Source organism: Saccopteryx leptura, chromosome 6 (genome assembly GCF_036850995.1).
Source record: "Saccopteryx leptura isolate mSacLep1 chromosome 6, mSacLep1_pri_phased_curated, whole genome shotgun sequence".
In the NCBI taxonomy this organism is placed as follows: Eukaryota; Metazoa; Chordata; class Mammalia; order Chiroptera; family Emballonuridae; genus Saccopteryx; species Saccopteryx leptura.
Window position 1 is genome coordinate 129,974,505 of NC_089508.1, and position 24,406 is coordinate 129,998,910.

General features: G+C 39.5%; 1 protein-coding gene across 8 annotated transcripts in view; it reads left to right on the plus strand.

Moving 5' to 3' along the window:
- PEAK1 (pseudopodium enriched atypical kinase 1) overlaps nt 1-24,406 on the plus strand; it is a 264,660-nt gene that overhangs the window by 36,620 nt on the left and 203,634 nt on the right. The window contains exon 1 of one of the 8 annotated variants that reach the window (XM_066342887.1): nt 4,041-4,092. The exons of the other annotated variants lie outside the window; for them this stretch is intronic. The gene's annotated coding sequence lies outside the window, so the exon portion shown is untranslated. Of the gene's footprint in view, nt 1-4,040; nt 4,093-24,406 lie in introns of those variants that run through there. 8 annotated transcript variants of the gene reach the window in all.

Consider the following 24,406-nt stretch of genomic DNA (forward strand, 5'->3'; position numbering starts at 1 on the left):
TTGATAAAGTCCCATTTGTTCAGCCTTTCCTTTATTTCACTTGCCCGTGGAGATAAATCAGCAAATATATTGCCACAAGAGATGTCGGAGAGCTTACTGCCTATGTTTTCTTCTAAGATGCTTATGGTTTCATGACTTACATTTAAGTCTTTTATCCATTTTGAGTTTATTTTTGTGAATGGTGTAAATTGGTGGTCTACTTTCATATATTTGCAGGTAGCTGTTCAATTTTCCCAACACCATTTGTTAAAGAGACTGTCTTTACTCCACTGTATGCTCTTACTTCCTTTGTCAAATATCAATTGTCTATAAAGATGTGGGTTTATTTCTGGGTTCTCTGTTCTATTTTATTAATCTATATGTCTGTTCTTATGCCAGTACCAAGCTGTTTTTAGTACAATGGCCTTGTAGTATAACTTGATATTTGGAAGTGTGATAACACTCACTTTATTCTTCTTCTTCAATATTGCTGAGGCTATTCGTGTTCTTTTTTGGTTCCATATAAATTTTTGGAATATGTGTTCTATATCTTTGAAGTATGTCATTGATATTTTAATTGGTATTGCATTGAATTTATAGATTGCTTTGGGTAATATAGACATTTTAATGATGTTTATTCCTATCCGTGAAAACGGTATATGCTTCCACTTACTTGTATCTTCCTTGATTACTTTTAATAATGTTTTATAATTTTTCAAGTACAAATCTTTAACCTCCTTGGTTAAGTTTACTCCTAGGCACTTTACTTTTTTTTGTTGTAATAGTGAAGAGGATTGTTTTCTTAATTTCCCTTTCAGACAGGTCATTGTTAGTAAATAAAAATGCCTCTGATTTCTGAATATTAATTTTATATGTTGCCACTTTGTTGAATTCATTTATCAGGTCCAGTAGTTTTTTGACGGAAGTTTTTAGGGTTTTCTATGTACAGTTTAGGGTTTTCTATCGTCAGCAAATAATGATAGTTTTATTTCTTCTTTTCCAATTTGGATGCCTTTGATTTCTTCTTCTTGTCTAATTGCTGTGCCTAGGACTTCCAGAACTATGTTGAATAGAGTGGTGAAAGGGGGCAGCCCTGCCTTGTTCCTGGTCTTAAGGGAATTGCTTTTAATTTTTCCCTTTGAATATGATGTTGGCTGTGGGTTTGTCATAGATGGCCTTTATCATGTTGAGGTATGTTCCCTGTATTACCACTTTGCTGAGAGTTTTGATCATGAATGGGTGCTGGATTTTATCAAATGCTTTTTCTGCATCTATTGAAGTTATCATGTGGTTTTTATCCTTCCTTTTGTTTGTGTGATGAATCACATTTATTGATTTGTGAATATTGTACCATCCTTGCCTCCCCAGAATAAATTTCACTTGATCGTGATGTATGATTTTTTTCATGTATTGCTGGATCCGGTTTGCTAATATTTTGTTGAGGATTTTAGCATCTGTATTCATTAGGGATATTGGCCTATAGTTTTCTTTCTTTGTTTTTTCTTTGCCTGGTTTTGGAATCAGAATAATGCTCGCCTAATAAAAGGAGCTTGGAAATCTTTCCTCCTCTTGAATATTTTGAAAGTAGCTTGAGAAGGATAGGAATTAGTTCTTCTTTAAATATTTGGTAGAATTCACCTGTGAAGCCATCTGGCCCAGGGCTTTTGTTCATTGGGAGTTTTTTGATAACTGTTTTGATCTCATTTGTTGTAATCGGTCTGTTTAGGTTTTCTGATTCTTCCAGATTGATTTTTGAAAGATTATATGTTTCAAGGAATTTGTCCATTTCACCTAGGTCAGTGGTTGGCAAACGCATTAGTCAATAGATCCAAATATCAACAGTACAATAATTGAAATTTCTTTTGAGAGCCAAATTTTTAAAACTTAAACTATATACGTAGGTACATTGTTACTAACTTAAAATTAGGGTACTTCTAAGCTGGCCAAAGAACTGCATGTGGCTTGTGAGCTGTGATTTGCCAACCAGTGACCTAGGTTGTCTAATTTCTTGGCATACAGTTCTTCATAGTATTTTCTTACCATCCTTTATATTTCTGCTGTGTCAGTTGTTACTTCTCCACTCATTTCTAATTTTGAGTCCTCTCTCTTCTTTTCTTGGTGATTCCAGTTAAAGTTTCATCAATCTTGTTTACCTTTTCAAACAACCAATTCTTGGTTTCATTGATCCTCTGTATTGCTTTTTTAGCCTCTATGTCATTTATTCCTCTCTGATCTTTATTATTTCCTTCCTTCCACTTCTCTGGGCTTTCTTGCTGTTCTTTTTCTAGTTCTTTTATACCTAGGGTTGTTTATTTTAGTTTTTTCTTGCTTCCTAAGGTATGCCTGTAATGCTAAGAACTTCCCTCTCAGTACTGCTTTTGCTATGTCCCATAAATTTGGAGTTGTTTTATGTTCATTTTCATTTGTTTCAAAGAAATTTTTTATTTCTTCCTTGATCTTATTTTTAACACAAACATTATTTAATATTAATAACATGTATTTAGTTTCCAAGTGTTTGAGTGTTTTTCAGTTCTTCTATTGTAGTTGATTTCTTGTTTCATGCCATTGTAATCAGAGAAGATGCTTGATGTGATTTTAATCTTCTTAAATTTACTGAGGCTCGTTTTGTGTCCTAAGATGTATGTAGTCTATCCTATAGAATGTACCATGAACACTTGAAAAGAATATATATTCTGCTGCTTTAGGGTGAAAGGTCCTGAAGATATCTATTAAATCCAGTTGATCTAGTGTGTCATTTAAGGCTGCTGTTTCTTTGTTAATTTTCTTTCTTGAGGATCTATCTAGTGATGTTAGTGGGGTATTGAAATCCCCTAGTATTATAGTATTGCTGTTGATCTCGCCCTTTATGTTCATCAAAATCTGCTTTATATACTTAGATGTTCCTATACTAGGCTCATAGATATTTATAATGGTTGTATCTTCCTGTTGGATTGCTCCTTTTATCATTACAGAGTGATCTTCTTTATCCCTTGCTGTATATAACCTTTGTTTTAAAGTCTATTTTGTCAGTTATAAGTATTGCTACCCCAGCTTTTTTTTCATTTCCATTTGCATGAAATATTATTTTCCATCCCTTTACTTTAAGTCTATGTGTATCTTTTGTTTTGAGGTGGGTCTCTTATAGACAGCATATGTATGGATCCTGTTTTCTTATCCATGCAGCTACCCTATGTCTTTTGATTGGAGCATTTAATCCATTTACATTTAAGGTTATTATTGATATGTAGTTGTTTATTGCCATTTTATTCTTTAAATCTACATTCCTCTTTTAGTAGATATTTTTCCCCTTTGTTCTGTTTACAACATGCCCCTTAACATTTCTTGCAGCATTGGTTTGGTTCTAATGAATTCCTTGAGTTTTTTTTTATTTATTATTAATTTTAATGGGGAGACATTGATAAATCAGGGTTCATATGTTCAGAGAAAACATCTCCAGATTATTTTGAATTTGATTATGTTGCATACCCCTCATCCAAAGTCAAATTGTCTTCTGTCACCTTCTAACTGGTTTTCTTTTTGCACCTCCCCTCCCCCACTCCCTCCCTCTCCTTCCACCCCACCCCCCCGTAACCCCCACACTCATGTCCATGTCTCTGAGTCTCATTTTTATGTCCCATCTATGTATGGATTCATATAGTTCTTAGTTTTTCTGATTTACTTATTTCGCTCAGTATAATGTTATCAAGGTCCATCCATGTTATTGGAAATGATCCGATGTCATCATTTCTTATGGCTGAGTAGTATTCCATAGTTTATATGTACCAAAGCTTTTTAATCCACTCGGCCACTGACGGACACTTGGTCTGTTTCCAGACCTTCGCTATTGTGAACAATGCTGCCATAAACATGGGGGTGCATTTCTCTTTTTTGTGTTTTTATGGTGTTCTTGGGGTATATTCCTAAAAGTGGGATAGCTGGGTCAAAAGGCAGTTTGATTTTTAATTTTTTGAGGAATCTCCATACTGTTTTTTACAGTGGCTCCGCCAGTCTGCATTCCCACCACCAGAGGAGGATGGTTCTCTTTTCTCCACATCCACACCAGCACTTATTCTGTGTTGTTTTGTTGATGAGCACCATTCTGACTGGTGTGAGGTAATATCTCATTGTGGTTTTAATTTGCATTTCTCTAATGATTAGTATGCTGAACATTTTTCATCTGCCTATTGGCCATCTGTATGTCCTCTTTGGAGAAGTGTCTGTCCATTTCTTTTGCCCATTTTTTGATTGGATTGTTTGTCTTCCTGGTGTTAAGTTTTACAGGTTCTTTATAAATTTTGATTATTAACCTGTTATCAGATGTATTGTCGATTATGTTGTCCCATTGTGTAGTTTGTCTTTTTATTGTTATTATTGTCTGTTGCTGTGCAAAAGATTTTTAGTTTGATATAGTCCCATTTTGTTTATCCTGTCTTTTATTTCACTTGCCCGTGGACATAAATCGGCAAATATATTGCTGTGAGAGATGTCAGATTGCTTACTGCCTATGTTTTCTTCTGAGATGATTATGGTTGCACGGCTTACATTTAAGTCTTTAATCCATTTTGTTTATTTTTGTGAATGGTGTAAGTTGGCGGTCTAGTTTCATTGTTTTGCAGGTAAATGTCCAATTTTTCCAACACCATTTATTAAAAAGACTGTCTTTACTCCATTGTATGCTCTTACCTTTTTTGTCAAATATCAGTTGTCCATAAAGCTGTGGGTTTATTTCTTGGTTCTCTGTTCTGTTCCATTGATCTATATGCCTGTTCTTATGCCAGTACCAGGTTGTTTTGAGTACAGTGGCCTTGTAGTATAACTTGATATTGGTAAGTGTGATACCTCCCACTTTATTCTTCCTTTTCAAGATTGCTGAGGCTATTCGTGTGCTTTTTTGGTTCCATATAAATTTTTGGAATATGTGTTCTATATCTTTGAAGTATGTCATTGACATTTTAATTGGTATTGCATTGAATTTATAAATTGCTTTGGGTAACATAGACATTTTAATGATGTTTATTCTTCCTAACCATGAGCACCATAGTGCTTCCAAGTGTTTGTTTCTTCCTTGATTTATTTTATCAATGTTTTATAATTTTGCGAGTACAAATCTTTTATCTCCTTCGTTAAATTTACTCCTAGGTACTTTATTTTTTTGGTTGCAATCGTGAGGGGATTGTTTCTTTAATTTCTTTGACAGTTCATTGTTGGAGTATAAAAATGCTTCTGATTTCTGAGTATTAATTTTATATCCTGCCACCTTGCTGAATCATTTATCAGGTCCAGTAGTTTTTTGACTGAAACTTTAGGATTTTCTACATACAATATAGAAATATATATAATCTGCAAATAATAATAGTTTTACTTCTTCTTTTCCAATTTCGATGCCTTTTATTTCTGTTTTTTGTCTGATTGCTGTGACTAGGACTTCCAGGACTATTAAGAGTGTTCCAAGGGCACCTCTGCCTTGTTCCTGATCTTAAGAGGATTGCTTTTAATTTTTGCCCATTGAATATGATGTTTGCTGTGGGTTTGTCATAGCTGGCCTTTATTATGTTGAGGTATGTTCCCTGTATTCCCACTTTGCTGAGAGTTTTGATCATGAAAGGGTGCTGGATTTTATCAAAAGGTTTTTCTGCATCTATTGAAATTATGATGTGGTTTTTCTCCTTCCTTTTGTTTATGTGATGAATCACATTGATTGATTTGCGAATATTGTGCCAGCCTTGCCTTCCAAGAATATATCGCACTTGTCCATGGTGTATGATTATTTTTCATATATTTTGGATCCGGTTTCCTAATATTTTATTGAGGATTTTAGCATCTGTATTCATCAGGGATATTGGCCTATAATTTTCTTTCTTTGTGTTGTCTTTGCCTGGTTTTGGAATCAGAATTATGCTCGTCTCATAAAAGGAGCTTGGAAGTATTCCTTTCTCTTGAATTTTTTGAAATAGCTTGAGAAGGATAGGAATTAGTTCTTCTGTGAATATTTGGTAGAATTCACTGGTGAAGCCATCAGTCCCAGGACTTTTCTTTATTGGGAGTTTTTTGATAACTATTTCGATCTTATTTGTTGTAATTGGTCTGTTTAGGTTTTCTGATTCTCCCAGATTGATTTTTCGAAGATTGTATGTTTCAAGGAATTTGTCCATTTCATCTAGGTTGTCTAGTTTTTTTGGCATATAGTTCTTTATAGTATTTTCTTACAATATTTTGTATTTCTGTTGTGTCAGTTGTTATTTCTCCACTCTCATTTCTAATTTTATTTATTTGTGTCCTCTCTTTTTTTATTGGTGAGTCTAGTTGAAGGTTCATCAATCTTGTTTACTTTTTCAGAGAACTAGCTCCTGGTTTCAATGATCCTCTGTATTGTTTCTTATGTCATTTATTTTCATTCTGATCTTTATTATTTCCTTTCTTCTACTACATCTGGGCTTTATGTGCTGTTCTTTTTATAGTTCGCTTAGATACAGTGTTAAGTTGTTTATTTGAGCTTTTTTAGCTTCTTAAAGTATGCCTGTAGTGCTATGAACTTCCCTCTCAGTACTGCTTTTGCTGTGTTCCATAAATTTTGAGTTGTTGTATGCTCATTATCATTCGTTTCTAGGAATTTTTATATTTCTTCTTTGATCTCATTGTTAATCTATTCGTTATTTAACAAGTTGCTATTTAGTTTCCATGTGTTTGAGAAATTTTGAATTTTTCTGTTGTAGTTGATTTCTAATAGTTTCATGCCATTGTGATCAGAGAAAATGCTTGATATGATTTCAATCTTTTTAATTTTTGGAGACCATTTTTGTGACCTAACATGTGGTCTATCCTAGAGAATGTACCATGAGCACTTGAAAAGAATGTATATTCTGCTACTTTAGGGTGAAAGGTTCTGAAGATATTTATTAAAGCCAGTTAATCTAAGTGTCCTTTAAGTCTTCTGTTTCTTTGTTAATTTTTTTTCTTGAGGATCTATCTAGTGATGTTTTGGGGTATTGAAATCCCCTGCTATTACAGTATTGCTGTTGATCTTACCCTTTATACCCATCAAAATTTGCTTTACATATTTAGGTGCTTCTCTATTAGGTGCGTAGATAGTTATAATGTTGATATCTTCCTGTTGGATTACTCCCTTTATCATTATTTAGTGGCCTTTTTTTTTCCCGTTTTTTTTTTTTTTATATAAATAAATTTTTATTTTAATGGGTGACATCAATAAATCAGGGTACATATATTCAAAGAAAACATTTCCAGGTTATCTTGTCATTTAGTTCTGTTGCATACCCATCACCCAAAGAGAGATCGTCATCTGTCACCCTCTATCCAGTTTTCTTTGTACCCCTCCCCCTCCCCCTCTCCCTCCTTCCCTCCGCCCCCCCCCCCCCCCGTAACTACCACACTCCTGTCCATGTCTCTTAGTCTCGCTTTAATGTGTCACCAATGTATGGAATCCTGCAGTTCTTGTTTTTTTCTGATTCTCTTATTTCACTCCGCATAATGTTATCAAGATTCCACCATTCTGCTGTAAGTGATCCGATGTCATCATTTCTTCTAGGTGAATAGTATACCATGGTGTATATGTGCCCCATCTTCTTTATCCAGTCTTCTATTTTTTTTACAGTGATTAAAAGCCTTTAAGGAAACCTTGGCCAATACAACAAGAATCCATAAAAGAGTAGTGTCCCTTGGGAGTTGATGCTTCCTGCTCCTCCCCTTCTCTCTCTCTCCCCCCCAAATAAATAAACAAACAAACAAACAAATAAATAAATAAAAGATAAAAAAAGAGTAGTGTCCTTAACATGTTCTCCAAGTCCAAGTTGGCCCCATCACCATGCCAAATCCCTGAAAAATGCAACCCAACCACAGTTCGGTCTGTTAGGAGCTATCACAGGGAGCAGGAATCCAGGAAAAGTCCACATCCAGGAAAAGTCCGCATGGCACTGGAATTGTTGTCACCATTCTATACTTTGCAGCTCATGTCCAAGTCCCAATGACCGCTGCTTCTAGCTGGTAATGATTCAGGTAGACTGGAAAAGCCATTTGCAGCATGCGTGGATATGGAGCTTGTGTTCTCCTCTGCCTGGAGAGATGAGACCAGGGTGCTTTTCCCTGGAGCTCTGTGACTGTGGCATGGTAAAAAGAACCTTGGGATACCCTAAGCTGGGTGGCAAAGGTAGATTCATAATAGAAGTTGGCAATAGGGGGAAAGAGAGCGCTAAATTAGGAATAGGTCCCAGCCTGAAATATGAGTGGGGCATTGGAGGTAGGAGGGATAAGGAAACACTATATATTAAGCAAAGCCGCAGAAAATAGGACTATCAACTCCCACAACAGAGATCTTTGAGGGAAGAATAAAAAACCTGACTATTCAGGCAAAACGAAATTAAGTGGCCCTTGTGCAAATGAGATCAGTTTACCTGCTTCTTGGAAGAAATACCCTAGGCTCGTCCACAGTGTCGTAGATGGGGCCGACGGCCCTGGGCACCTTCAGCCTTCAGTGGCAAACCCCAGCTTTCTGGGCAAGGTTAGGTCATAGGTGGTTAGAGCAGGGCTGGAGGAGACTGAACCCTGCCTTAGAGGAGTGAGGGGGAAGCCTACCTTCCAGTGTCCCTGTTTCCTCACAGCAGAGGCATGTAAGCCTGGCAGGCTTTAGCTCAATGACCTTCGTTTCCACTATTGAAGCAGGACCCAGATGGCATTCTATGAGACCCCTTTGGGGCGTTGGAGCCTTTAAGGGTGTATCCTAAAAGCTGGTAGTTCCCCTGATCTCTATTGGGCTTTTTTGCCTCTAGGTATCTTAAAAGCCATGCTCAGAAGATCTCGCTGAGGGGTTTGAGGATCCCCATCCGCCTATATAAATCTTTTCCATATATCTGGAGCTATTTGGAAAAAGACAAAACAGTGTTATTAGCTGGATCTAATAAAGAAGGTACTAGTTTGCAGGCGAAAAAGATTTGGTGTCTCCTGTTCATCAGCATTCAAAAGAAATGTAAAAATTTTTTTAAGTAAAAAGCATGATATGGTAGACCCGTAGGAGTTCCAGGATATGACTACCCCCTTTTAATTTTTTTTTTTAAGTTGACCTTAAAATGTTTGCTGAGTACACTTTAATAATACCTTAACTTTAAAGATTGTAAGCATGACAAAATACAGTAAATGTGCCTGACCAGGCGGTGGCGCAGTGGATAGAGCACCGGACTGGGATGCGGAAGGACCCAGGTTCGAGACCCCAGGATAGCCAGCTTGAGCATGGGCTCATCTGGCTTGAGCAAAAAATCTCACTAGCATGGATCCAAGGTCACTGGCTCGAGCGAGGGGTTACTCAGTCTGCTGAAGGCCCGCGGTCATGGCACATATGAAAAAGCAATCAATGAACAACTACAGTGTCACAACGAAAAACTGATGATTGATGCTTCTCATCTCTCTCCGTTCCTGTCTGTCTGCCCCTATCTATCCCTCTATCTGACTCTCTCTCTGTCCCTGTAAAAAAAAAAATACAGTAAATGCTTTTGCTCCATTTGCAGGAGCATTTTCAGGTTAGCCAGCTTAGGAAATCCAATAATAGAACAATGCCTACAGACAGTGAGCTATAACATGCTTAGCAGCCTCTCCTGTTCTGACAGAGGTTACTATAGATCCGGAATATGTATCCACTCTAATGTGGACATACGACTTTTTGCCAAATGAAGGTATATGAGTAATATCCATCTGCCAAAGTTGTCCTGGTAGGGGTCCTTAAGGGTTAACTCGAAATGAAGGGGCAGTATAGGACCCCTTGGACAGGATTTCCCAATCTGCCGTGCTGCTTCCCAAGAAAGTTGAAACTGTTTACACCGGGCTGCAGCGTTCTGGTGATGAATAGTATGAGACTGACTTGCTCGGTCTGTCATGGTTGCTCCATATAATTTTCTTTTGGGTAGCTTGATCAATAAGGGCATTCTTAGGCCCTGGCCAGTTGGCTCAGTGGTAGAGCATTGGCCTGGTGTGCAGGATTCCCGGGTTCAATTCCCAGTCAGAGCACACAGAAGAAGCGCCTATCTACCTCTCCACCTCTCCCCCTCTCCTTCCTCTCTGTCCCTCTCTTCCCCTCCCACAGCCAAGGCTCTACCGGAGCAAAGACACCCCGGGCACTAAGGATGGCCCCATGGCCTCTGCCTCAGTCGATAGAATGGCTCTGGTTGCAACAGAGCAACACTCCAGATGGGCAGAGCATTCCCCCCTCGTAGGCATGCCAGGTGGATCCCGGTCAGGCGCATGTGGGAGTCTGTCTGACTGCCTCCCCATTTCCATCTTCAGAAAAATACAAAAAATAAATAAATAAAAGAAAAAATACGACAAAAATAAAAAAAGAGAGAGAGAGAAAAAAAAAGGGCATTCCCTTGTGCTAAAGCTCCAGGGAGCATGGAGTGAGCTTGAGTATGTCCTATGAAACATGGAGCTCAAAAAAAAAAAAGAAACATGGAGCTCTATGTTGACATATAAGTCTTTGAAGAAGGAGGAACTGCTGAAAAAATTCATCAGCATTTGTCCCTAAGACAGCAGTCTTTATAGTGGAAACACCATAAGTAAATATTTGCTGTCTGTCTATACATTAAAGGGGGAATATGGCAAATGCTGAAAAGCCACGATCTTTGTGCCCCTCCCCTTCCCCAACCCCCTCCCTCTCCTCCCCCCACCCTGAAACCCCAACACTGTTGTCCATATCTCTGAGTCTCATCTTACCTGTTTTGTTTTTTTTGTTTTTTTTTTGGTATTTTTCTGAAGCTGGAAACGGGGAGAGACAGTCAGACAGACTCCCGCATGCGCCCGACCGGGATTCACCCGGCACGCCCACCAGGGGCGACGCTCTGCCCACCAGGGGGCGATGCTCTGCCCCTCCGGGGCGTCGCTCTGCCGCGACCAGAGCCACTCTAGCGCCTGGGGCAGAGGCCAAGGAGACATCCCCAGCGCCCGGGCCATCTTTGCTCCAATGGAGCCTTGGCTGCGGGAGGGAAAGAGAGAGACAGAGAGGAAGGAGGGGGGGGGGGTGGAGAAGCAAATGGGTGCTTCTCCTATGTGCCCTGGCCGGGAATCGGACCCGGGTCCCCCGCACGCCAGGCCGAAGCTCTACCGCTGAGCCAACCGGCCAGGGCCGGGATTGTTTTCTTTATTTCCCTTTCTCATAATTCATTGTTAATATATAGGAACACAACAGATTTTTGTATATTGATTTTGTACCCTGTAACTTCACCGTATTTGTTATTGCTTCTAAGAGTCTTTTTTGTGGTGTCTATGGTTTTCTATATATAGAATTATAGCATCTGTAGTGAGTTTTTTGGTTTTTTTTTTAATTTATATTTTGATTACAGTTGACAAATAATATATTAGTTTCAGATGTACGACATAGTGACTAATAATTTATATACCTGGAAGTAATGACACGGCTAAGTCTAGTACCCATCTAGCACCATACATAGTTTTTATAGTATTATTGACTATATTATCTATCCTGTACCTATTTTTATACCTGATATTTTGTTGTTTTTAATCCCTTTATGTTTTTCACTCATGCCCTAGCCCTCCTCCCATCTGGTGACCATCTATTTGGTCTACATGTCTATGAGTTTGTTTCTGTTTGTTTGTTTTTTTAGGCGTTCACAAATAAGTGAAATCATGATATTTCTTTTTCTCTGATTTATTTCACATAGCACAATATTGTCTAGGTCCATCCATATTATCATAAATGGAAAGATTTTATTCTTTCTTATGGCTGAGTAGTATTTCATTGTATATATGTTCTGATCATTTTGATCCATTCATCTATTGACAGACATTTAGGTTGTTTCCATATTCATGTTATAAATAATGCTGAAGTGAACATAGAGGTGTATATGTTCTTTTCAAATGAGTGTTCCAGATTTCTTTGGATATATACCCAGAAGTAGAATTGCTGGGTTGTAAGGTGGTTTCGTTTTCAATTTTTTGAGGATCCCCAATACTGTTTTTCATATTGGCTGCACCAATTTGTAACCCTCAAGTTACAATTTGTAACTGTGTGCGGCAGTTCCCTTTTGTCCATGTTCTTGCCAACCCTGGTTATTTGTTATCTTTTTGATGATAGGCATTCTGACAGGTGTGAGGTGATATCTCATTGTGTTTCAGATATGCATTTGATTTGAGTTTGTCTCATAATCAGTGATGTTTAGTATCTTTTCATGTCTATTGGCCATCTGTATGCCCTCTTTGGAGAAGTGTCTATTCATGCCCTCTGCATGTTTTTTAATCAGGTTGTTTGAAAATTTGGTGTTGTTAGAGTTTCTTATATATTTTGGATATTACCATAGGATTTTCACTCCATAAGATGCACCTGACCATAAGATGCACCTAGGGTTCTAAGGAGGGAAATAAAAAAAATATTCTGAACCAAATGGTGTGTTAAAATATTTAATGAAATATACCACAATAATATTTCAACAATGTAAACTCAACAGCAGTATTAACAACCATTAGCACTGTTATTAATAAATGAGAAGAGACTTTAATGTTCAAATATTCTTCTAGTTGTCCGGGAACCCCAGGAACTCATCATCACTGGTGTCAGAATTCAAGAAGCTCAGTTGCTCACAATCACTGGTATCACTTTTTTTGCTCTTTTCATATACCATTTTCAGTGCCACAAGGCATTGCTAATGACACATTTTTTGAATGACCGTACCATGGTTTCACTTTTCACTGACTGCCATGATGTTTTCACCCATTCACAAACTTGAGTGATAGTGGGTCTCTTCATTTGTCCAGTTGGTATCAAATGATTACCAGCAGCCATCCATTTGTTCCTTTCTTCTCGCATAAAGACTTTAAATGGTTTGTTGATGGAAACGTCTAGGGAGGTTGCAACTGGCTGCTAAGACCCCCAGGAATTACAGCTAGATGAGTCTTCACTTCTTTAAAGTTTTTTTTTTGTGATTTCACTAATATGTGCTCTAAACTGGTCAAGCACTAATAGGGCATCAAGTGATGTGAGCACTTCACACAGAGGTCTAGCAGCTGCAACGCAGCCCTCCACCACTGTAGCATGCCTCTCACGTCTGCCCTCCATGATGCCAGGTGAATGCTCCCACACAACGTCGTTGTTCACCTTCCCTCCTGCGCTACATGCAGCTGTGGAAACCGAAACCAGGAGATCACTCAGCAGATGCCAGCGTTCTGCATGCCGCCGTGGTGGGTATGATTATGCTCCCGCTGGCACTCATTCTACATATGTTTACCGGCGCAGCACCCCACAGCAGCTAAAGAAAATGAACATTCACTCCATAGATGAATGGGCATTTTACCCTCCACTTTTGGGGGGAGGGTGCATCTTATCGAGCGAAAAATACAGTAACCCCTTATTGGATATGTCATTGCTTAATATCAATGCTCATTCAGTATGTTCTCTTTTCAACTTGTTAATAGTTTCTTTCACTGCAAAACTTTTTAATGTAATCATATCATTTTTTATTTCCAAAATGAGGATCAGAAATGCAATTACTAAGTTATGTTGTTTTCCTTAGATATTAAGATGTTCATATCCATTGGGACAGTGGGTCATAGTTTTCATCCATTTAGAATTGCTTATATAGGCCCTGGCCGGTTGGCTCAGCGGTAGAGCGTCGGCCTAGCGTGCGGAGGACCCGGGTTTGATTCCCGGCCAGGGCACACAGGAGAAGCGCCCATTTGCTTCTCCACCCCTCCGCCGCACTTTCCTCTCTGTCTCTCTCTTCCCCTTCCGCAGCCAAGGCTCCATTGGAGCAAAGATGGCCCGGGCGCTGGGGATGGCTCTGTGGCCTCTGCCTCAGGCGCTAGAGTGGCTCTGGTCGCAACATGGCGACGCCCAGGATGGGCAGAGCTTTGCCCCTGGTGGGCGTGCCGGGTGGATCCCGGTCGGGCGCATGCGGGAGTCTGTCTGACTGTCTCTCCCTGTTTCCAGCTTCAGAAAAATGAAAGAAAAAAAAAAAAATAGAATTGCTTATATACCATGAACTTCAATTCCATTGAGGCCATCTGGTCAGGTAGTTGGCTTTATAGCACAGGAGCTGTGGAGTAGTGGTTTGAATCTTGACTCTGCCACTTGCTTGCTCACTGACATTGGCAAGATACTTTCTAGCATAGATTCATCATCAGTCAATGTAAAGAACCTTGGTTTCTGTCTGGTATGCTATATAAGTACTCAATAAATGGTACCTACTGTGCTATTACATATCTATTCTTTTTTTTTTTTTTTTTTTGGTATTTTTCTGAAGCTGGAAATGGGGAGAGACAGTCAGACAGACTCCCGCATGTGCCCGACCGGGATCCACCCGGCACGCCCACCATGGGGCGACACTCTGCCCACCAGGGGGCGATGCTTTGCCCCTCCGGGGCGTCACTCTGCCGCGACCAGAGCCACTCTAGTGCCTGGGGCAGAGGCCAAGGAGCCATCCCCAGCGCCTGGGCCATCTTTGCTCCAATGGAGCCTTGGCTTCGGGAGGGGAAGAGAAAGACAGAGAGGAGGGGAGGGGGTGGAGAAGCAAATGGGCGCTTCTCCTATGTGCCCTGGCCGGGAATCAAACCCAGGTCCCCCCGCATGCCAGGCCGACGCTCTACCCCTGAGCCAACCAGCCAGGGCCACATATCTATTCTTTATATACATTTTGTGTTTAAATTCTGTTTAAATATGGTAGTGCTAATAGCCAAGATAACTAATATAATTGTTTTAAATTATGATTAATAAGACTTTAAAAACATTTTATTAAAATAAAAATAGATCATGTCTTGTGTTTCTGTCTTCTCGTTTCTGGTTTAGTAATGACACCCAACTCAGTCTGGTCTGCCTTGATTTTGTTTTAGATGAACAAAACATGCTCTAAGGATTGATTAGGTTTATGGAATAGTGTTGAAATGAGATAATTAATCTCTTTTTGAAGATGTTGCTTTTATTCTTTTTTTCATCATTATTTTTAATCTTTTAATCTTCTAGCTCTCTGAAACTTTCTGTAGCATGACTGAAAGATGATTTTTCTATCTGAAAGTAATAGCCTAAAATGATTGGTATATCACTATAAGTTTAAAATTTTTATTAAAGCTACATATTTATCCATCTTTCAGCTACATATCTCTGTTGTGGGTTTTTGTTGTTGTTTTAGCGAGAAGGGGAAAGAAAGAGAGAGAGTGAGAGTGAGAGGGGCAGACAGGTGCAGATAGAAGGGAGAGAGATGAGAAGCATCAACTCATAGTTGCAGCACTTTACTTACTTATTGATTGCTCCTCATATGTGCCTTGACTGTGAGGCTCAAGCTGAACCAGTGACCTCTTGTTCAAACCAGTGACCTTTGGGCTCAAGCCAGTGACCATGGGATCATGTCTCTGATTCCACACTCAAGCAGGTGAGCCCGTGCTCAAGCTGGCAACCCCACACTGAAGCTGGTAACCCTGCACCCAAGCTGGTTAGCCTGTGCTCAAGCCAGCAACCTCAGGGTTTTGAACTGAGTCCTCAGCATCCCAGGTCAATGATGCACCACCACCTCATCAGGCCTTTTGTGGTGTTTTAAAGATTCTGTCACAGCCCTGGCTGGCTGGCTCAGTGGTAGAGCATTGACTCAGCGTCTAAAGAGCATGGAGCAGCAGCTCCAGATGGGCAGAGCATCACCCGGTAGGGACCTTGCCAGGTGGATCCTGGTTGGGGTACATGCAGGAGTCTGTTTCTGTCTCCCGCCTCTCATTTAATAAAAAAAAAAGAATTTTGTTGCCACCTTAGTACTGTTCTAAATAACTTGATTTTAGTGTGATGTACATGTTACTGATGACTTTCAAAATAATTATTGTGCATTGTTGAACATTTAATTAAATCATAAGGATAACTTAAAAGTATCTGATTTTACATACTCATTAAATTCCTGTGATCAGAAAATTCTTTTTTTTTATATTTTAATTATAATTAATAGGCCTAGTAAAACTAATTAAAAGTATCTGAAGCCCCTAGCAAAAATTAGCCCCTAGACACGTGATTCATAATTAACTGGCTCTTCTTATTCTTGCCTTTTCCTCTTCAGTTGTATTAATCACTTATGTTCTACTAGTGATACCTGTCTTTCTGAGACACTAAAGTTCACTGGTCACTGATATTCTTATAGTGACTATGGTATTATAGGAACTTTGTTTTTAAATTTTGTTTAATATTGTTAAAAATACTTGAATTTTGTGTGTGCTCTATGAAATAATCATGTTGAAGATTTTTGCTCACATCATTAAATTGAGAATTTATTTTATCAGGCTGATGGCAAGCAGACATGATCATGGTCCTATCTTATACTTAAGGACCTGGATTTTTGTTGCCAAACTGATTAGTGTCTGCATAGTTTTGATAGTACATCCATTGGCTGTGGGTCATTGAAAGGGCTGGTATTAATTCATTATTTTGGTAAAGAATTAACCGTCATTAAAGATCTGCTATGTACTAGAGAGTGTTTTAGGCTTTGAGTATGAAGAGACAGGTGATATTTAGATTACTTACCAGTCACTATAACATAGTACAGTACAGGGAACAACTAATCAAGACAGCCATAGCACTTGCTCAGGGTTTTGCAGGACCCCTCCAATCTTTTATACTATATAAGGCTTTGCTACTTTTGTTCCTTGGTGGTGGTGGCAGTGGAGAGGGGAGGGCCATCAGTAGTTACCTTAGGACTGGTGGTGTTTGGAGTGATGGCTGTCTTAAAGAAGTATTTCAGTACTTCAGTACAATCCTTAAGGCTGTACTGATGTATACCAGCTGAATATTAGCTCTGCTAAGAGGTGGTTAGTTCTCTGATTGTAAGAGGCAGTTACAATGGAAGTATGTAAAAGGTACATGAGAGGAAGGATTGCATGAGCACCCCTCTTTTCTTTGAAAATCAGTGAAGACTTCTGTAGTGAGTAGAAATTTGCCAGTTAGATTTGAAGAGGAGATTCTAACCAAGCTGAGAGGAAAATACGATTTGCAAAGACAGGGGCACATTTAAGAGCATACTAGATTCAGAGGTTAACAAGTGGGAGAGAAGGAAGAGAATGTGTTTCTCTGACCCTTGCTTTTTAAGCCGAGTAAGTATATATGTATATTAAGACCTAATTTGTGTCTTTGAGATGATTCCTTTTTTTTTTTTCTTTTTCCAAGTTAGAGGAGGGGAGATAGAGAGGCTCCTATATACACCCTGACCAGGATCCACCTGGAAATCCCCATCTAGGGCCAATGCTCTGCCCATCTAGAGCCATGCTTTCAACCAAACTATTTCTAGTGCCTGAGGCAGAGGCTCCACGGAGCCATCCTTAGCACCCAGGGCCAATACGCTTGAACCAGTTGAGCCATGGCTGTGGGAGGGGGAGAGAGAAAAAGAGAAGGGGGTGGAGGGTGAAGAAGCAGATGGTTGCTTCTCCTGTGCGCCCTGAGAAGGAATCAAACTCAGGACATCCACATGCTGGGCTAATGCTCTACCACTGAACAAACTGGCCAAGGCCAGAGATGGTTCCATTTTTGATAGGGAAGAGCTAGTCTGTCTGAAACTTAGTTTCTTCACTTATATGTAAATAAATTATTTTAGGCATAGGGAAAGAAGGGAGGATAAGAATTTGTTACAGTTCAGAGCTATTATAAATATTGATAGACTAAGGGTACAATTAAAACCTTTCTCCTGATTCACTTAGAGCAGCGGTTCTCAACCTGTGGGTCGCAACCCCGGCAGTGGTCGAAGGACCAAAACACGGGTCGCCTAAAGCCATACATATTTTATTTTCCGATGGCTTTAGGCGACCCCTGTGTTTTGGTTGTTGGACCCCCGCCGGGGTCGCAACCCACAGGTTGAGAATCGCTGACTTAGAGGCTTCTAATGAGCAAACATGAGTTCAAACAGATTGATAATGGTTGTTCTTTTAATGACCTAAAAGTGTTGTCCATGAGGCTTTTTTGGATGACATCATGAAACCAATTTTGCTTAATGGCTATTGAGGACTACAAATTCAAATGTGCAGAAAATGTAAATTACTGGCCTGTCAGGTTCTTGTTGCTTGTCATCTTTTATCTGAATAGCAGCTTTTGTTTCTAGACTGTCAAGAGCCCTTCAAAGTTGTTTTTTTGTATGCTTGAATAATTCAATTCAGAGTCGTCTAAATATAGCAAATCAAAAACAGTGAAATGTTGTATTTTCTTAGGGATACATCTATGGATTTCTCTTCCCCTTTGTGAGAGCTCTTGAAATATGTCAAGCATTTGTAGTGTAAATTCTGCTTTTATTGCCAGAATTGATGACTCACACCTTTTAAATATAACTAAGACATATGGCCAACAGAGAAAACATTTTCTCTATGACTGTGTAGCTCAGGAATGATTTGACAGTACCCACTGTGTGCTAGGAAGTGTGTGGAATATAAAGGTAAACAGCTGGCATTTTTCTGGGTATCAATTTGTATGATTTCTCTTGCAAGCGATATTTAGTAAATTGACTGTTTTTATGGGGTGTGTATGTATTTATAGTAAACAGGATGTGATAAGGCTTGAATTCCTCATAAACACATTAGTTACTTCAAAGATAGTTTTAAAATAGTGGTTTTAAGTTGTAATCTGAATAATTATTAGAAAGGAGGAATATTTTTTTAATTGATTTAAATTTGTGTTTATATAGATTCTAGTGTTGCCCCGAATGCATCCCCCCTCCCCTGTATTCCCCTTAACATCCCCCTTGCCCCCTCCACACAGTGCCCTCCCCCCTTCTTTTCAGGTTTATCCTATCCTATCATCCCCTTTCCCTCTGTCCTCTTTTCCTCTGGTCCCTTTGATCCCTCCTCTGTCTCAGTTTCGTTCCTCAGTTCACTTTGTTCATTGGATTCCTCAAATGAGTGAGGTCATATGATATTTTTCTTTTTCTGCCTGGCTTATTTCACTTAACATAATAGTTTCCAGGTCCATTCATGTTGTTGCAAAAGGTAAGATTTCCTTCTTTTTCATGGCCCCATAGTATTCCATTGTGTGTGTGTGTGTGTGTGTGTGTGTGTGTGTATACCACTGCTTTTTAATCCACTCGTCCACTGACGGACACTTGGTCTGTTTCCAGATCTTCACTATTGTGAACAATGCTGCTATAAACATGGGGGTGCATTTCTTCTTTTGAATCAGTGATATGGTGTTCTTGGGGTATATTCCTAAAAGTGGGATGGCTGGGTCAAAAAGCAGTTCTATTTTTAGTTTTTTGAGAATCTCCATACTGTTTTCCACAGTGGCTGCACCAGTCTGCATTCCTACCAGCAGTGCAGGAGGGTTCCTAGAAAAGGGGAATATTTTTAGAATATTTCAGTAAGTATTCAGAGAACATCTACTAAGCCCTAGGTATGGAACTCCCTGATCAAAATATTACATTTGTTTTATATTCTTCCTTGTTAATTGTAGCTTGTTAGTTACATGCATCAGCTGTTTTTGTTTGATTAACATAATACTTTTTGTTTTTCTTTGTTTAATGCCTTTTCTTCATTGTCACATTTATCTTTCTGTCTCATTTTTATATACTGCTCACAAAAATTAGGGGAAATTGGCCCTGGCCGGTTGGCTCAGCGGTAGAGCGTCGGCCTAGCGTGCAGAGGACCCGGGTTCGATTCCTGGCCAGGGCACACAGGAGAAGTGCCCATTTGCTACTCCATCCCTCCGCCACGCCTTCCTCTCTGTCTCTCTCTTCCCCTCCCGCAGCCAAGGCTCCATTGGAGCAAAGATGGCCCGGGCGCTGGGGATGGTTCTGTGGCCTCTGCCTCAGGCGCTAGAGTGGCTCTGGTCCCAACATGGCGACGCCCAGGATGGGCAGAGCGTCGCCCCATGGTGGGCGTGCCGGGTGGATCCCGGTCGGGCGCATGCGGGAGTCTGTCTGACTGTCTCTCCCTGTTTCCAGCTTCAGAAAAATGCAAAAAATAAAAAATAAAAAATTAGGGGATATTTTATTGCTTCACATTTATTTTGAAACATCTCTTAATTTTTGTGAGCAGTATGTTTCTGCAATTTTAGTGGGAGGAAGGGAGGCAGAGTGACAGATTCCCGTATATTCCTCAACCAGGAAGCCCACTACGAGGTGGAATCCACCCAGGAAGCCCACTAGGGGGTGATGCTCTGCCCATCTGAGCCGTTGCTCTATTGCTCAGCATTGGAGCCATTTTTTTAGTGTCTGAGACAGAGGCCATTGAGCCATCCGCAGCACCCAAGGCCAACTCGCTTCAACCAATTGAACCGTGGCTGTGGAGAGAGCAGAGAGAGAGAGAGAAGTAGGAGGAGTAGAGAAGCAGATGGTTGCTTCTCCTGTGTGCCCTGAATGGGAATTGAACCGGGGATATCCACATGCTGGACTGGTGCTCTACTACTGAGCCAACTGGCCAGGGCCACAATTTCTTAATTTTAAATACTTTAGCCATTGTGGAGAAAACAGCTGTGTTAGGCTTGCTCACTGGTTTACTGGCTGCAAGTACTTTGCTTCATTAGTGCTTGAGCAGTGCCATGTATGTGTAGTCTATGTAAGGCTATGGGTGATAGTGCTCAGTGGGGATTGTGGATGATGGATTGCCTGCCCGCCACTGTGAGAGGCCATTTTTGCTGTTTCTTTGCCTAAGAAGTGGTTTTCCCTGCCTGTTTTGCTTGTCTGCCCTTGTGAAACTCTATTAAAGGGAATGGCCAGTGTTTTCTGGCTCCACCATTTCTCTACCGTCCCGAATCCAATGTGGACCTGCCTGGCCTTGGTCACCAGCATTACAGCCATTTTCATAGTTGTAAAAACTTTTAATTCTTTAAGTAAATAAATTCAAAATTCATAAAAATTTTAAATAGTTATGCATAGAATCCTTATAAACACATTCACACATAATTTAAAATACATAAATTCAAAACATGTGATACATGTTCAGTATTAAGCACTGTAGAAATTTTAAGCTTATCTTCCGAAAAACTAGGTAAGCAAATAATTGTTAATGTAACTATTTCTTAAAAATAGTCCTGACACCTGTCATTTGCCAGTGTAAAGACAATAAACAGATGTGATGTGCAGATTATTGATTTGTGCAATTTCACAGGCTATGGTGATCACCTCAAAGATTTCTAAGTTGAACCTCGGGGAAACACCCAAGTGCACAAGTATTCTTCTACCACTTAGGATGCTGTTTGCGCTGCAGGGGTACAGTGTGTGCTGAATTAATAAGTTAAGACCACAAACTGATTTTAGGTTTTCAGCTCTGGTTCTCAATTAAATACTGTTAACATGAAAATAAAAACACATAGTTATTTGGAGCATTTTGAAAGTACAGAACATATGGAAAAGTTAAATTAGCTATAATCTTTATATAAAGAAAAGTACTATTGTATTGCTAGTATTTTTTCTGTGTAAATATGTATATTACACATAATTCAGATTACTCAGTGGATGAACATTCTTGTCATTAAGTTTTATTTTTAAAATTAACTTTAGTAAGATAAGATTTGTGTTTGATAAGTTTGACTAACATGTATCTATACCTGTACAGTCAAAATAAAGAACATTTTCATCACTTCTAAATGTTTCTTGTAAGTCCCCTTCCAGTCAGTTCTTCCATACAGTCTTTGGCTCCTGCAGCAACTGATATGATATTTGTTTACTATAGATTAATTTTGCCTATTCTAGAATTACATATACAGAAAAATTGAGCAGATAGTAGAGTTTTCATATATGCCCTTTACACAGTTTCCCCCATTACTTCATAAAGCAGTTTTGCTGTATAATTTTAATGATTGCTCATTCTAACTTAGCAACTAATCATTGAGACATTTTATTTGTTTTAAGTTTTTTTGCGTGTGACAGAGACAGGAATAGACAGACAGGAAGGGAGAGAGATGAGAAGCATCAGTTCTTTATTGTAGCTCCTTAGTTGTTCATTGATTGCTTTCTCATATGTGCCTTGATGGGGGGGGACTCCAGCAGAGTGAGTGACCTCAAGCTCAAGCCTGTGACCTTTGAGCTCAAGCCAGTGACCATGGGGTCATTTCTATGATTCCACCCACGCTCAAGCCAGTGACCTTGCGCTCAAACCGGATGAGCCCATGCTCAAGCCTGCGACCTTGGGGTTTCGAACTTGGGTCCTCTTGTCCCAGTCCAATGCTCTATCCACTCTGCCACTGCCTCATCAGGCTGTTTTAAGTTCTTTACAGTCATAAATGAGCTCAAAGTCTTTGTACTTTTTATTATTATTTAGGACATTTCTGGAAGAAGTGTTACTCAGTCATAGGATTTGAACTTTTTAAGACTCTAGTATATTGCAAAATTGCTTTCTAGAAAGATTTTTACCAATTTACACTGCAGGAACAGAGTGCAAAGATGCCTGTTCTATAGCATTATTATTATGTTACTACATTACCATTTGTAGGTGTTATTATAGCCCACATTACGCCATAATGAACAAACTCCAAAATCTGAGTGGCTTAATACAACAAAGCTGAATTTTTGCTCATGCGTTGTGCATCAGCTGGTAGGTGTATGTTTAATGAACCGTCATGATCAGAGCTTGCTTCCCAGACCACTGTAGTGGTGGCGAGGTCTCCAGTTGTGCACTGTTTCTTAGAGCTTACACCTGGTAATGCTGTTGTATCTGGGAAGGAGGAGGACTAGAATAGCACTAATGATTAACATCTTACTTAAAGCAGGTTTAATTTCACTGATGAAGCTGATATGTCATTTTAATTTGATTCTTTTTGCCAGTGTAGATAAAATTTTTATAATTTGTTGTATTTAATATTTCTTTTTATTTAAGCTTTATAAACCTGTGCTGTTGGTTTACTTTTACATTTCTAGAAATTTGAATTCTGTGTTTTTGTGAAGATGAGAGGTTACCATGGTAGTATTATAGGGAGAGCAGACTTTTAGAAAATGCCTTTTCTTTTGAAGACTTGAGCCACTGAAAGAATTGATTTTACCCACACTCCCATTCTTCTGTTAATATAGTATATATTTTTTTATTTATATAGAACCATATAGCATTTTAACTTTAAATTATATATATATGTAAATATTTTTTTGGCTTAACAAAAGAGAAGTTTATTTTTCTTGTGAAGTCTAAAATGGTTTAAATAGGGGTATTTCTCTTCTAAAGCCTTGATTTGGGGACCACAGTTCATTCTATTTTTGGATCTGCCAGCTAGAACAATTAGCTTCCGTGGGAAACGTTTTATTTCTTTAAAAATAATGTTATAAGAATTTATTTGAGCCTGACTGATGAGTTATGCCGAGGAACAAGACCTCAAGTGCTCCCCACGACTGTGTGTGTGTGTACAATGTCAGTCTCTCTACAGAGGCCAAAAAGCACAGTGAGGACAGATAATATTCTGTGTACTGCTACATCACCAGCAACTAACATGATCCCTAACACATAGAGAAACTTCATAAACATTTGTGGGAAGAATGCATTAATTAATAATGAACTGAAGATGAGACCTGGAGATTAGCATCTGCTTTTGTGATCAGTTTCCTTGAATTCTGTTTTAGTGGTTTACTGCTGTGGTTTAAGAGGGGAGGCTCTCATTTCTCTCACATCTTTTCCATACTGGTGGGATGTAATCTCCATCTCTTTTCTATTTCTTTCTTTTTTTTTTTTTTTTTTCATTTTTCTGAAGCTGGAAACAGGGAGAGACAGTCAGACAGACTCCCGCATGCGCCCGACCGGGATCCACCCGGCACGCCCACCATGGGGCGACGCTCTGCCCACCAGGGGGCGATGCTCTGCCCATCCTGGGCGTCACCATGTTGCGACCAGAGCCACTCTAGCGCCTGAGGCAGAGGCCACAGAGCCATCCCAGCGCCCGGGCCATCTTTGCTCCAATGGAGCCTTGGCTGCGGGAGGGGAAGAGAGAGACAGAGAGGAAGGCGCGGCGGAGGGATGGAGAAGCAAATGGGCGCTTCTCCTGTGTGCCCTGGCCAGGAATTGAACCCGGGTCCTCCGCACGCTAGGCTGACGCTCTACCGCTGAGCCAACCGGCCAGGGCTTCTTTTCTATTTCTTTATTTTTTAATTTCAAAGTAACAGTTGACATACAATTCTTTATATATTAGTTTCAAGTGCACACCCCGTGATCAGACATTTATATAACTTATAAAATGGATAACCCTGATAAAACTAGTATCCATCTGATACCATATTTAGTTATTATAGTATTTACTGTATTCCCTATGCCACACCTTACATCCCTGTGACTGTTCTGTAATTACCAATTTGTACGTCTCAATCTCTTCACCTTTTTACTCGTCCTCCAACCCCCCCTCCCCTCTGGCAAACATCAGAATGTTCTCTGTATCTGTGGTTCTGTTTCTGTTCTGCTTGCTTACTTGTTTGTTTGTTTATTTATTTATTTATTTTAGATTCCACATATAAGTGAAATTATCTGGCATTTGTCTTTCTCTGTCTGACTTTCATTTAGCATT